Genomic DNA, 12,240 nt, shown 5'->3' on the forward strand with positions numbered 1-12,240 from the left:
TCTCATTTATATTAGCCTGGGCAACACAGGGAGTGGAATCCATTTTTCTTCTCCTCTTTTTTTTTTTTAACAGTATCACGTTAGTGATATTTTTCTCAGATGTTTGCTAGCAAAAATTAAAGCTCCTCAAGATAACTAGTTAAATTAGCTTATTAGCTATATTTTTCTTCAAAGTGCATGGGCAATATTTCACTCTTCATAAATATGGAGTGCTGAATAAACAAGCCAGGAGCCAAAGAATATTACTTGCACTTCCAAATGGTATTAGTTTATTTATAAATTATTATTACTATTATTATTTTATTTTGGTCCATCGTGGGGCTTAAACTCTGGGCCTGGGCACTGTCCCTGCACTCTTCAGCTCATGGCAAACACTCTACCATTTGAGCCACAGCACCACTTCTGGTTTTCTAGTGGTTTATTGAAGGTAAGAGTCTCACAGACTTTCCTGCCCAGGCTGGCTTTGAACTGCGATCCTTAGATCTCAGCCTCCTGAGTAGCTAGGATTACACATGTGAGTCACTGGCACCTGGGTTTATTATTATTTTTAACGGTACCATCTTTTGAAATCTGCCTCACATGTGCTGAGTTGGTGCTCTACCACTTGAGCCACACCTCTAGTGCTGATTTTTGCTAAGCATTTTGGAGATGGAATCTAGCAGATTCCACCCAGCTTCCTGAGTAGCTAGCATAATAAGTATAAACCACCAGACTTAACTTAAAAAATAACAAAAACATATATACTCGACTTATGATTAAGATATATTGAAGAGTGAAAGAAAATGATGTCTGATTCTTCTGCCTTAAATGGCCCAATAAAATTTGCTTTTTCAAGCCAGAAAGCAAGAGAGGTTTCAATGAATTTTATTTATATAATATGGTTTGCTATTTCACATGAATGTTTCTGTAAATTCTACCAAAGAAAAAGCCAGAAACATGAACCAATTAATTTAAAATCAATTAAAATTAATTGATATGACGTGATAGATAAACCTTATAGAATTGAGCTGGGCTATCAAACTTGCATGACATTTAATTTGCCAGGGCCAAAGCAAGAGAAAAATATGAAATTATTTGGCAAGGTCAGTGACTAAAATACAAGACGTCCTGGTCCACTATTGAACCTGCTGGGTAGAAAAAAAAAATCAACCTGCCGCTTGGACTATCAAAATATAAGGTAGGAAAATAGTAGCTGGGAATGTGGAGGAACTGGCAAATAAGAACACAAAATGCAGCTATCTGTAGATCAAGGGACTAGAGTTATAGGGATCTAAATTTGTAATGGTTAAGCTGAGCAGAAGCAGCTCATATCTATAATCCTAGCTATAAAGGGAGATTGAGATCTGAGGATCAAGAAGTCTATGAGACACCTAGTTCCATTTAACCAGCACAAAACTCAAAGTGAAGGTGTAGTTCAAGTGTTAGACTGCCAGTCTTGAGCAAAAAACACTAAGCAAGATGCACAAGGCCCTGAGTTCAAGCCTCAGGACTGACACATGCACACACAGATGGACATACATAAACACAATACAAACACATAAAAAGTAATGATGGTACTCCTTTATTCTAAGTATAATAAACATTTTATCTGATCAGATTGGCTAGGAATGTGTTCCAAACACATCACAGAGTAAACATTGATTGCATACATACACCAGTACAAATGCAGCTGATCTTCCTGAGATACTCATATGAGAAATAACCCACAGTTAAAACACTGTACTTTGGGAGAATAAAGAACCATCAAGGAAAGAAAGAGCACGTAAGTTTTCCTAGAACTCTATCTCAGGATGACTATGTATCCTGGATCACAGATTTTCTTTTTAATAACAAGATTCATATGCAGATAAACTAATCAAATGAAACTTCATCCAAGATTTAACAATCTCACTGTCTAAAATAATTGAACGTAGTTGGAAACTAAACTTTGAGGCACTGTTCCATTTTAACTCTGTTCCATTACAAATAGTAAAAATCTAGCCAGATGCCAGTGGCTCGTGCTTGAAATTCTACCTACTCAGGAGGCTGAGTTCGGAGGATCAAGGTTTGAAGCCAGCCCAAGCAGGAAAGTCCTGTGGGACTCTTATCTCTAATCAACCACTAGAAAACCAGATGTGGCACTGTAACTCAAAGTGGTAGAGTGCTATCCTTGAGCAAAAACACTTAGGGACAGTGCCAGGCCCTGAGTTCAAGCCCCACGACTGACACAGAAAACAAGAATCTATCTTGGTAACAGTTGCCTAATTCATGAGAATTTCTTTGAGTTTCTTTTAGTTCTTCCCTTATGTATTTGGCTATTCCTTCTGTTGCTTTCTGGTTACCACCATATGCCTTCCTCTCTCCTAAGTTCTTTCCTTGATCCCAAGTCCTTTAAACTATTCCCATTGTCCATTCATATGCAGGTAGAATTTGTTAGAATCTCTGATTGTATATTTTGACCAATTTATTTCAAGTAAAAATGGAAAGTATTATCTAGAGACAATGTCTTTTCTTATTTCTCTTCTTCCTCTTCATTCTGTCTCTTGCTGTCCCCTTCCCAGTCTCCTCCTTCGCTTCTCCTTTCCACCCCTCCGCCTCTCCTCTCCTCTCCCTGCTCCTCTCCTCTGCTCTCTTATTTTATGCTCTCCATTTTCTCCTCCTGTCATCTACCCTCTCACTTGTCTCTGCCTCTCACTCCAATTAGTTTCCCCTGTAGATGCAAGAGATAACAGAGAATGACCAGTAAGCTTGGAATGAGAATTATAAGTTCTCATAGAAAGAGTCCATTTTTGCATGGATCAAATAATGTCCCAACTGCATTCAGTAAAGCCAAGGTACAAAGTGGGTGGTCATGTGTTCTTCTTTGGCAAAAGTTCGGCAAATTGGCTAAGATACAGTCCTAAATGAGATCTGTAGCTTAAAAGATGCCTGAAATATCCACCAATCTGAAGTGAAATTCAGCCATTGCTTTCAAAGCTTGGTCCTATTAGAGGATTTTTAAAATAGGTTGTCTTCACTGTTGGTTTGAGCAGAAAAAAAAGAACTTGTAAGCAGAAAAATAGCACCATTTTCCATGTTACGAGCCAGGGACAAGTTTGCTCAATTCCATCTACATGCTCCTAACCCAATCAGGTATCCAGCGCATTAAAGGCTTACAAGAGTAAGAACAAGGCAAATGGTGAAATCAATCATTTGGAAAACATCTAAAAGATGCCGCTAGCGTCCTTTCCTAGGAAGTGGTATTTTAAAACTTCTCATTTTGTATATGCAGTTTAGATGAACATACCTAATACCTAAATGAATGGCCCTATAGATACCTCGTTATAAAGATCACATAGCATATCAGACATTAGGGGGAAATACTTGAGATGAGATATTTTCTGGAAGTTTTTAATGAGGTTTAACAGTGCTGGAAATTAAAGCTGTAATTTGCCTGACATACATGTAGAGATCACGGAGCTGACGCAGGCTACAGATGCTGCCTCCCTCTGGACATTTTAAGCGAGTGTCAAATTGATTTTGCAATCTTTAATTATATTTTTCTATTTTTTTCTGACTACTGAATTTGTAAGTATGCCAAAGGAATCAGTTATCAGCAAACTATTTTTCTCACAGTTAAACTTAATAACATAGCATATTAACACCAATTATAGGAGCTATGAAAAAAACATTAAAGAGGTACAAATGGATGGGAGCAAGAACAGGCCAATTGTATATTAAAGTGCGTACTAAATTCCTCTTGGTGTGTCTGTAAATATTGGGACTTGAACTTAGGACTTGTGCTTCATCCCTAAGCTTTTGCTGCTCAAGGTTGGCACTTTCCAGTTGAGCCACAGCTCAAATCCTACTTTTTGCTAGTTAATTGGAGATCAAAGAGTCTCATAGGCTTTTCTCCATAGGCTGGCGTAGAACTGTGATCCTTAGACCTCAGCCTCCTAAGTATCTAGGATGACAAGTGTGAGCCACCAGTGCCTGGGGGGATTTAGAATTTGTTAACCTAATTTTGTAATTGTTATTGGCCTATATTTCCTTTTGTCATATTTCTTTGTCAGAATCCCAGCAAAGTGATTCTGGCCTCATAAATCAAGGGAGAGTTTCTAATACTGAGGAAAGTCTGGGTAGGATTACTTTTATTTTTGATAAAACTTACCAGTAGTACCATTTCAGCCTGGACTGTTTTTTGTGTTAAAAACTTAAGTATAAGCTGGGTACCTGTGGCATCAGTACCTTGGTTGCCCTTGAAATGGGATCCAATCAGTATGATGCTGTTAATCTATCCATTGCATTGATCATTGTTGTTTATAAAGCACTTCCAAGATTAAAAGTGCTTTTTATTGACTATATATGTTTATTATGACTGTCATCTTAAACCGATTGCAATAAGGCCTAATGATATGAATAGGTAAGTGTGTCAAAATATTCATTAACCTCAAAGTTTAATAAGCCTAAGGGAATCTTGTATCTAATAGATCTAATAGCAATTGGTTTCTAACAAATCAGTGTGAGACTTGTATTGGAGCAAAAAACAAAACGAAACAAAAAAACAAAAAACAAGCCTTGATCAGACCTAACACTGTAGCTATAACCATTACCAATAACTAGGGATCATGAGTAAAAAAAATTTTTGTCTCTACTTCTATGCAGCTTAATTATATTCTCTTCTACCTTTAAGGCTAATGGAAACCAAATAAGCTTGGTATAACTATAAGCTCTCAATACTTCTTAAAAGGTAGCTTGTGAATGCATATACTATATTCAAGAACATAGTTAATTTCACTATTAAGCAATTCTCATAGTGAAACAATCTTTCTGGTGGATTTTTCTTTAGTACCACTAACTTACTTTGGTCTGTATTCAGCAAGCACTGTTGAACATTGATATTTTTCCTCTGTTATTTTAGACATGCATGCTATAATTATCAAGAAGATGGTCCCAATTTCAGTTTCTGAGGCATGGATAAGTAAACTACCAATTTCAATTTCAATAGAATATAGTAAGGAATAAAATGAGGAAATTCTTGTTTCAAGTGGTTGTATAGGAGAGGCCTTAATCCAGACATGGCATAGAAGGGAGGTTGTAGCTCCTAGGAGGCTACTTAGTGGAATTACTAAATTCTCTCCTTACTTATAACTAGTAACTCATCAGGTTAAGAAGAAAGCAAATGACTTGCAAATAGAAAAAGGCATAACAGCCATGAACTCCAGCATCTCTACAAACCTGGGCATCTGAGAGCATTTAATTCACAGAGAATGAATAAACAGTTGGATTGAAAGATGGTCAACTAGCTGGGCAGTAAGCCAGGTAATACATGGTGGAGAGATGAGGCTGAAAAGTAAGCAGAGAAGAGTTTGTGCAGAGAATCTCATGGGGAAACTACTGAAAACATTTAAACAAGAAAACATGAAAGAATATCAAGTTTGAAGAATAGCATAGAGAAAAAGGAAACTTCATGGAGCGCCCCAAGCATAGATCCGGACAGTAGCTCTAGAAAAACAAGTAATTCCAAGAGCTGTAATGAAGAGCATCAGAGGAGGGACAATTATTGAATGTTGCAAGGAATCAGGAAGTAGTACTCTAGGTTACTTCCCAGGATTCTGCCTCACACAGTCACAATGCATTCCCCTAGCACCAAAAGGCAGAAATGGCTCATGGGAAGGAACCAAAGAGGAGACATGGAGGAGGAAGTACCCACATTGCCTTTTAATCCTCTGCCTCTGTGGAATGGTAGGCCATCACACCATTCTATAAATTTCCCATGTGTCTTTCTCCGCTTTTAAAGTATGTTTCCTTTCTGGAAACAATACCTCTGAGACTACCAAGAATAACAAGATTAGAGGGATCCTTCCCTTCTTCTTTTTCCTCAATGCCTCTTCTCAACGTTTCTCCTCTGAGAAGACAAATCAAAGAGAAATCAAACCAACTTCTTCACATTCAAGAGAATACAAGTAGCTATGTCATCAAACAAAGGAAGGAGGACTGCACTTGCTTTTTCATCAAAATCAATCAATCAATCAATCAATCAATCAATCAATCAATCAATCTATCTATCTATCTATCTATCTATCTATCTACCTACCTACCTACCTACCTACCTACCTACCTATCATCTATCTACCGCTGTTTTCAATGCAGCCTACAAAATATTTTCTGAAATTTCTTCACTACTAATGTACATGATCTCCTAAAATAAATCTTGGAACTACGAGAATCGGTTTTAAAGATAAAGTGTTTTGACAATGATTTTACTAGAATCGTTTGATTAGAAATGAAATTCACTTTAATCAGTACTCTTTGATGAGGGTTGTATTTATCATAATATGAAAATAACTGCCTGCAAGTCTTTAAATATTTTAAGTTTTTGAGAAGAAAATATGTACAAAATAGTTCTCTTTATAAAATCAGAAACTGTTCCTCTTCAGTAGTCCTTGTCTCTACTAGCTAACCCCTGCTAACCCTCCTGGTTCTGTTTACTTCTCAGAGTTTCTCTTTCTACCCATTGCATCAAGATGGAAAGGGAACAAAAATTAATCTGTGTTATGTAATGTAGATAATCACCACGATTTATCAACATTGTATCAACAGTGAAGGCTTGTGGATTATTCTGGAGTCCCTAAATTGCTAGCTGGAAAAACGCTGGACAATTTGATCAAGAAAAATTTGAGAGATTGTTGAGAAAAGCTGGGGATGTGGCAGAAAGCATTTGCTCATGAGTGCGATTTGAGTGTACATGAAGATGTGAAGTTTGTATGTCAGGTATGTGTATTTTGTGTGTTGTTTAATAGCAAAAGAACTATAAAAATAAGGGACCTGAAGTTGATTGACCAAGTGTTTTCAGCTAACTAAAATTGCTTCAGTGAAAGTACTATTCTAAGAGATCAATGACCAGGCAATGCCAATTCAGTTTAAGGATACCTGTACTCCGTACTTCAAACAAAGGGTAACCGTATAGAAATATATTTCAAGTGAATCTCATTACAGTACAAAGGCTGAAAAAGATGTATATAAAACTGTCTTACTGAGGAATTGGATGGATAGGCCTTCTTTCTCCATCAATGCCAGCTGCAGGTCCTTCCTAAATATTTACCTACATCTATCTACAGAACACCTCTATACATGAACTACTAACTGTAGCAAAAACTAGATGATCATTATGTCTGCTCTCAACATCCCTAATTATCATGGGTTAGTCTTACTTTGGTCATTCTAGCAGAGGTGCATTTGAGTCCCCTTCTGTCTATGCAAATGGTCTCTACTAGGTATACTTTTTCAATGACAGAAACATATTTAACTCTCATCATTGTCTATTTCTCCTTCACTTGATCACTGGTTTTATATTTGCATTGGATTACCTGTCTCCTTAATGCCAGCATGAGAAACTATTAAGTCATGAAACAGATCCATATATTTGTTTGTTTTTTGTATAACTATGGCCCAGTCTAACATCAAAGGTTAAGCAAAACTTGGGATTTAAATCTGACTTGGTAAGACTTGGGTTTTGTTTAGTTGTTTTTGTTCTTTTTCTTTATTTTTTTAAAGCACTTCCTGGCAACAATACTTGCTCCCACTCCAAAGAAAACAAATACTGGGATACCAAGGGTGTTGAAGGTCAGAATTAATATGCTCTTACTAATTAGTCTTTCTGGAAAAGTTTGCCCTAGTTCTTTCTCTACTATTACTGCATACAATCAGCTTTCTTTTAATGAAGTACTTAAATGTCCCAATTCACTGAAAATTATGAAAAAAATTAGCCACAAAGCACAAATACCTAATAGTAACAGATATAAAATATATGCTCTTTAAAGAATATTGATTTGGGAGGAGGCACATTTCCCTTTTTGTACCTCAGTAATTAATCACATTTTTTTTTTTTGCTTCCTAATGCTTTTGAATTTAGCCATTTGGAGGAAAGTGAATACTGAGACAAAAATGAATGACAATCATTTAGTGTCCTTGAACACCATTATTATGAGGAAACTGTACAGTTCTCATCTGCAAGATATTCAACATCAGTAATCACATTTCTCGTGAAGACAAATAAAAGGAAATTACATCCAGGTGCACATGTGTGCTCATCTCCCTAGTGGCTGGCTACAAAGATCTCCCCAAAGGCACTTGCTGATTTCTGGGCAGGGTCACCAGTAAAGGAAGTTAAAAAGGCTGGTGTGATTGGCATCTGGATGCTACAATAGTCAAACCTTCCTCCAAATGATCACAAATCTGCTTTTGCTAATGGGGGTGGGGAGGAGGGAAAGTGACAAGGAGACAGAGGGTCACCTTTGGAATGCCTCCCTGAGCAGTATTTTAGTGGTGGATTTTCATCAGGTTTTTATTTGAATTACTAGTATTGCACGGCATGAATTAAACTTGTGCAAATCAAGTAGATTTACTCTGCATTCCTAAAAAAAAATTGAGTATGATCTTCTTTTCTCCAGACATGCAACGGTAGCCCATTTGGCAGCAAGGAAAGGAAAAACTCTTTTTTCTTTTCTGGTTTTGGAGGATGGAAGTACTCTGTGAATCTCTGTAATCAGGGGACCATATCTCCACGGTGCTTATAGGCTTGTCTAATTACAAGATCATGAAGTAGAGTTGAACATGTGGCTTCCTTACATGTATTGATAAAACCGAAGAACAATACTTCAGAAATAATGTCTTACCTAGTCTCTATTCACAGAATTGGGGATTGTAGAAGCTCAAAGTTCTATTCACATAACATAACCTTCCACCCAATTAACAACCAGTATTAGAGATTCAGAAGACCAGTAGCTATTTTCAGTAACAATATTAAGTATAACATTTTACTATGGAATATTTAATATTACTACAGACATAACACTTAACCAAGTGTTATAAGTATAAATGAGTTGTAAGTTTAAGTGAAAGTGAATTAATAGAACAAATCCCTCAAATTGTAGATATATGCTAATTCAGAGAGAACTTTGATTCCATACATTGATGAACACTCTTACTTAGAGAAAGCTCTTGTCTTATAGTAGGTACTTAAACAAATATTTTTTAAATGATTAATAACTACTACCTACTGTCAATATGTGCTAAGTAACCTGTGTGACATCTCTTTCAATCATCACCTACTTGCTAGATTTTTTAATACTGTGGGCTTATTATACCAATGTTAAGGAAAAGGAAATCGAGCCACAGACAAGATTAAGTGCTTTTTTTCTGATTACATTTAGTTAATAAAACAGCCTTAATTTTAAAAATAAACTTACTTATGACTCTACTTCTAAATTTCTTGTTCTTAACAATATGGAAAAAGGGAATACAAACTATTAAGCTTATACAATGATGAAAACAACTGATACTTTAACACATTCTGCAAATCACAGTTTTGAAAGAATAATTGCACCAAAAAAGAATAGAGCAGGTACAAAAACAAGGATTTGTCTGGTTCACTGTTTTGCTCAAAAGTAATACTTATCATAATAATTTATAAGTTATACTTGTACCATATCTAAAACAGACATTATTGAATTGTTTTCCTTATATTATGTAAAGTGTCAAAGAGAATCAAGTTGTATGACATTGCCTTTTTAGGACTGCCGTGACAACATTTTATAGCAAAACTTTCATTGTACCTGTTTTGAGCATGGAACATGGTACAAACACATTTACCAATCCAGTCATTGAAGAGTGAACTATCACTTATTTTTAATAATACAAATGTATAATATACATAATATCATATATATGTCTTTGAATGCTAATTGACATTCCCATTCATATTTCAGGAATCATTTTAGCTAACATTGGAGATTTGAAATTCTTAATTCAATATAAAGTTTGCCTGAAAATTATTAACTTTTAACATAGACTTATATTAAAGATCTCTGGGATTTGCTCCTTAGATTTGTCTAAAAATGTAGAAAGATTATACAATATGAAGAAACATGCAGTATTCTGCACGTAGTTTACTTTCTAAGAACCCTGAGGTTTTTATTGCTATGAAAAAATAATCTCTATTATCTCTGGTGACACAGATAAATAAATAATGCATAAATATTAATAATAACATTATTTACTGTTGGTTATCTATAAGATGATTGAGTAATAAATACAACAAGTGCTGGGTAAGAAACATTTGGGTGATAATGATTTCTCATCTGTTGATATTCATCATTTTTATGTACTTTCCATTCTATAACTTCCAAAGAAGAGTCTTTAAAGCTGGGTGTAATGATCTACTCTGTAATATCAGTTATGCAGAAGGTAGAGAGAGATAAGAGGATCCTTGTCTAAGGCTGGCCCCTAGAAAACATGTAGCCCTAAAATGTAAAGGGCTGAGGGTATGACTTAAATTATGATGAGTTTTTGTAAACAAATAAACATACAAGAATAATCTTGAAGAGTTATTTTTACCTGTGGCCAACAGCCTGGCCCTCAAATCAAGGGTTCAATTCATGATTTAACCTAAGAAATTCAGCAGTGGTACATTGGGCCAGCCATGTCTGGCAATCACATATCTTCTTGTACCATAATAGTGAATATACCTATTCTAAAGCTGGTAGAATGACTGAATGAAAGAATATTCAAGCATGACTATTTGTGATGCTAGTTGTACGCTCATGCAAGATACAAATTTAAAGAAAGCTATTAAGTCGTTGGTCTTGCCACATCATCTAGTGCATCATTTAGGTAAAATGTACTTTAGTAAAGACTCACCTGAATAAATTTATTTATTCAAATCTGGCAATTAAGCCAGATAATACAACTAATGCCTTGAAGCAGACCTAGGGACTTCAAAAGTCAAACAGAGCCTTAAAATTAACAGCAAGCTACCAATCAAAAGTGATGATAATGGGCCTGAATATGCTGAGACTTTTCCAGATTTGAAGAATCACCAAAGCTCCATCAAGGAAACAGGTCAATCAAAAGAGTGATCTCCTTGTATTGCACTCCAAGTATGTACATATACATTCTATCTATCTATCTATCTATCTATCTATCTATCTATCTATCTATCTATCTATCTATCTATCTATCTATCTATGAAGCCTGAGACTAGTATAGACAGAGGAATCTTGTTGTTTAGTGAGGCTGATATCTACGGCTTAACTTTTAAAAGCAGAATTTGGAAAAGGTCCCAGATGCAGTCTCTGCCCCATGCCTTTGCACTTTCGGCCTGTAAGGGAGATAGCTAAGATGGCTTACTTTATCAGCAGTGGACTGGCCACTCTGTCTTACAGGTGATCCCATAAAAATCTGTGTGCAGGATAGCCTGCAAATTCAAGCTGTCATTTCTGCCACAGCTAGACCTAGTTGAATGGAAACAAATACTCTTTCTTGGAAGAAACACATCACAAGCAGAATGTACTGAGGAGGCGATTTCTATTTTCATTAAAAAAATAAGCATTCTTTATGCAGTACATTTTAATTAATTAATGCTGATACTGTGGTTTGCATTTTAGGATCTGAGCACTATCCCTTAGCTTTCTTGCTCAAGGCTGGCACTCTGTAACTTGAGTCACACCTCTACTTCTGGATTCTTGCTGGCCAATTGAAGATAAGAGTTTCCATGGACTTTCCTACCCAGACTGATTTCAAACCTTGATCCTCCAATCTTAGCCTTCTGAGTAGCCAGGATTACAGGCATGAGCCATGTGTGCCAAACACATTCCTTTCCATATGCCAGCTCTTTCCCACATTATAAGAATATTAATGAGAAGTTGAGTTTTAGGGGATTTCAATGGTGCAATTTCTAATATGAAGTAATGATTTTTGTATACTAAGGGTTAAGCATGATCAACCTCAATATTATCAGCTAAAATGATTCATTACAAACATATATCAGAGGCACATAATGATTTGTACTTTGAAAATGCAAATTATATACTAGTTTAGGTAAAATTAAAAGATAGTTGAACTTTATTTTAGAGCTCAAATTCCTTTGTCTTGTCCATAAGCCATATTTTAAGGACTTCCCGTTTGCTACAAAAAGGATTTTCTCATACATTAAATAAATACTTTCTGGAGTTCATAGAATTATATATATTTTATATTTTGTATTCTATCATCTATTTATGTATGTATATATGCATGTATGCATCTATCTATCTATGCCAACTTTATACCTCCATTTTCTTACTTACACCTCTCATAGGGCTTGTTTGTTAAGATGATATCTTGGCTAAATATTGTCTGGGCTAACCTCAAATTCATCCTCCTGATCTCTGACTCCTAAATTGGATTACAAATATCTTCCACCATCCTGAACTCCTGCATTTTTCTAAAAATTGGAAATGT

General features: G+C 35.7%; 1 protein-coding gene across 1 annotated transcript in view; it reads right to left on the reverse strand.

Moving 5' to 3' along the window:
* Window positions 1-12,240, reverse strand: part of Ush2a (Usher syndrome 2A (autosomal recessive, mild)) — a 640,567-nt gene that overhangs the window by 445,191 nt on the left and 183,136 nt on the right. The gene's annotated exons all lie outside the window — the stretch shown is intronic.

The sequence above is a fragment of the Dipodomys ordii genome, unplaced genomic scaffold (genome assembly GCF_000151885.1).
Source record: "Dipodomys ordii isolate 6190 unplaced genomic scaffold, Dord_2.0 Scaffold26, whole genome shotgun sequence".
NCBI classification, from domain to species: domain Eukaryota; kingdom Metazoa; phylum Chordata; class Mammalia; order Rodentia; family Heteromyidae; genus Dipodomys; species Dipodomys ordii.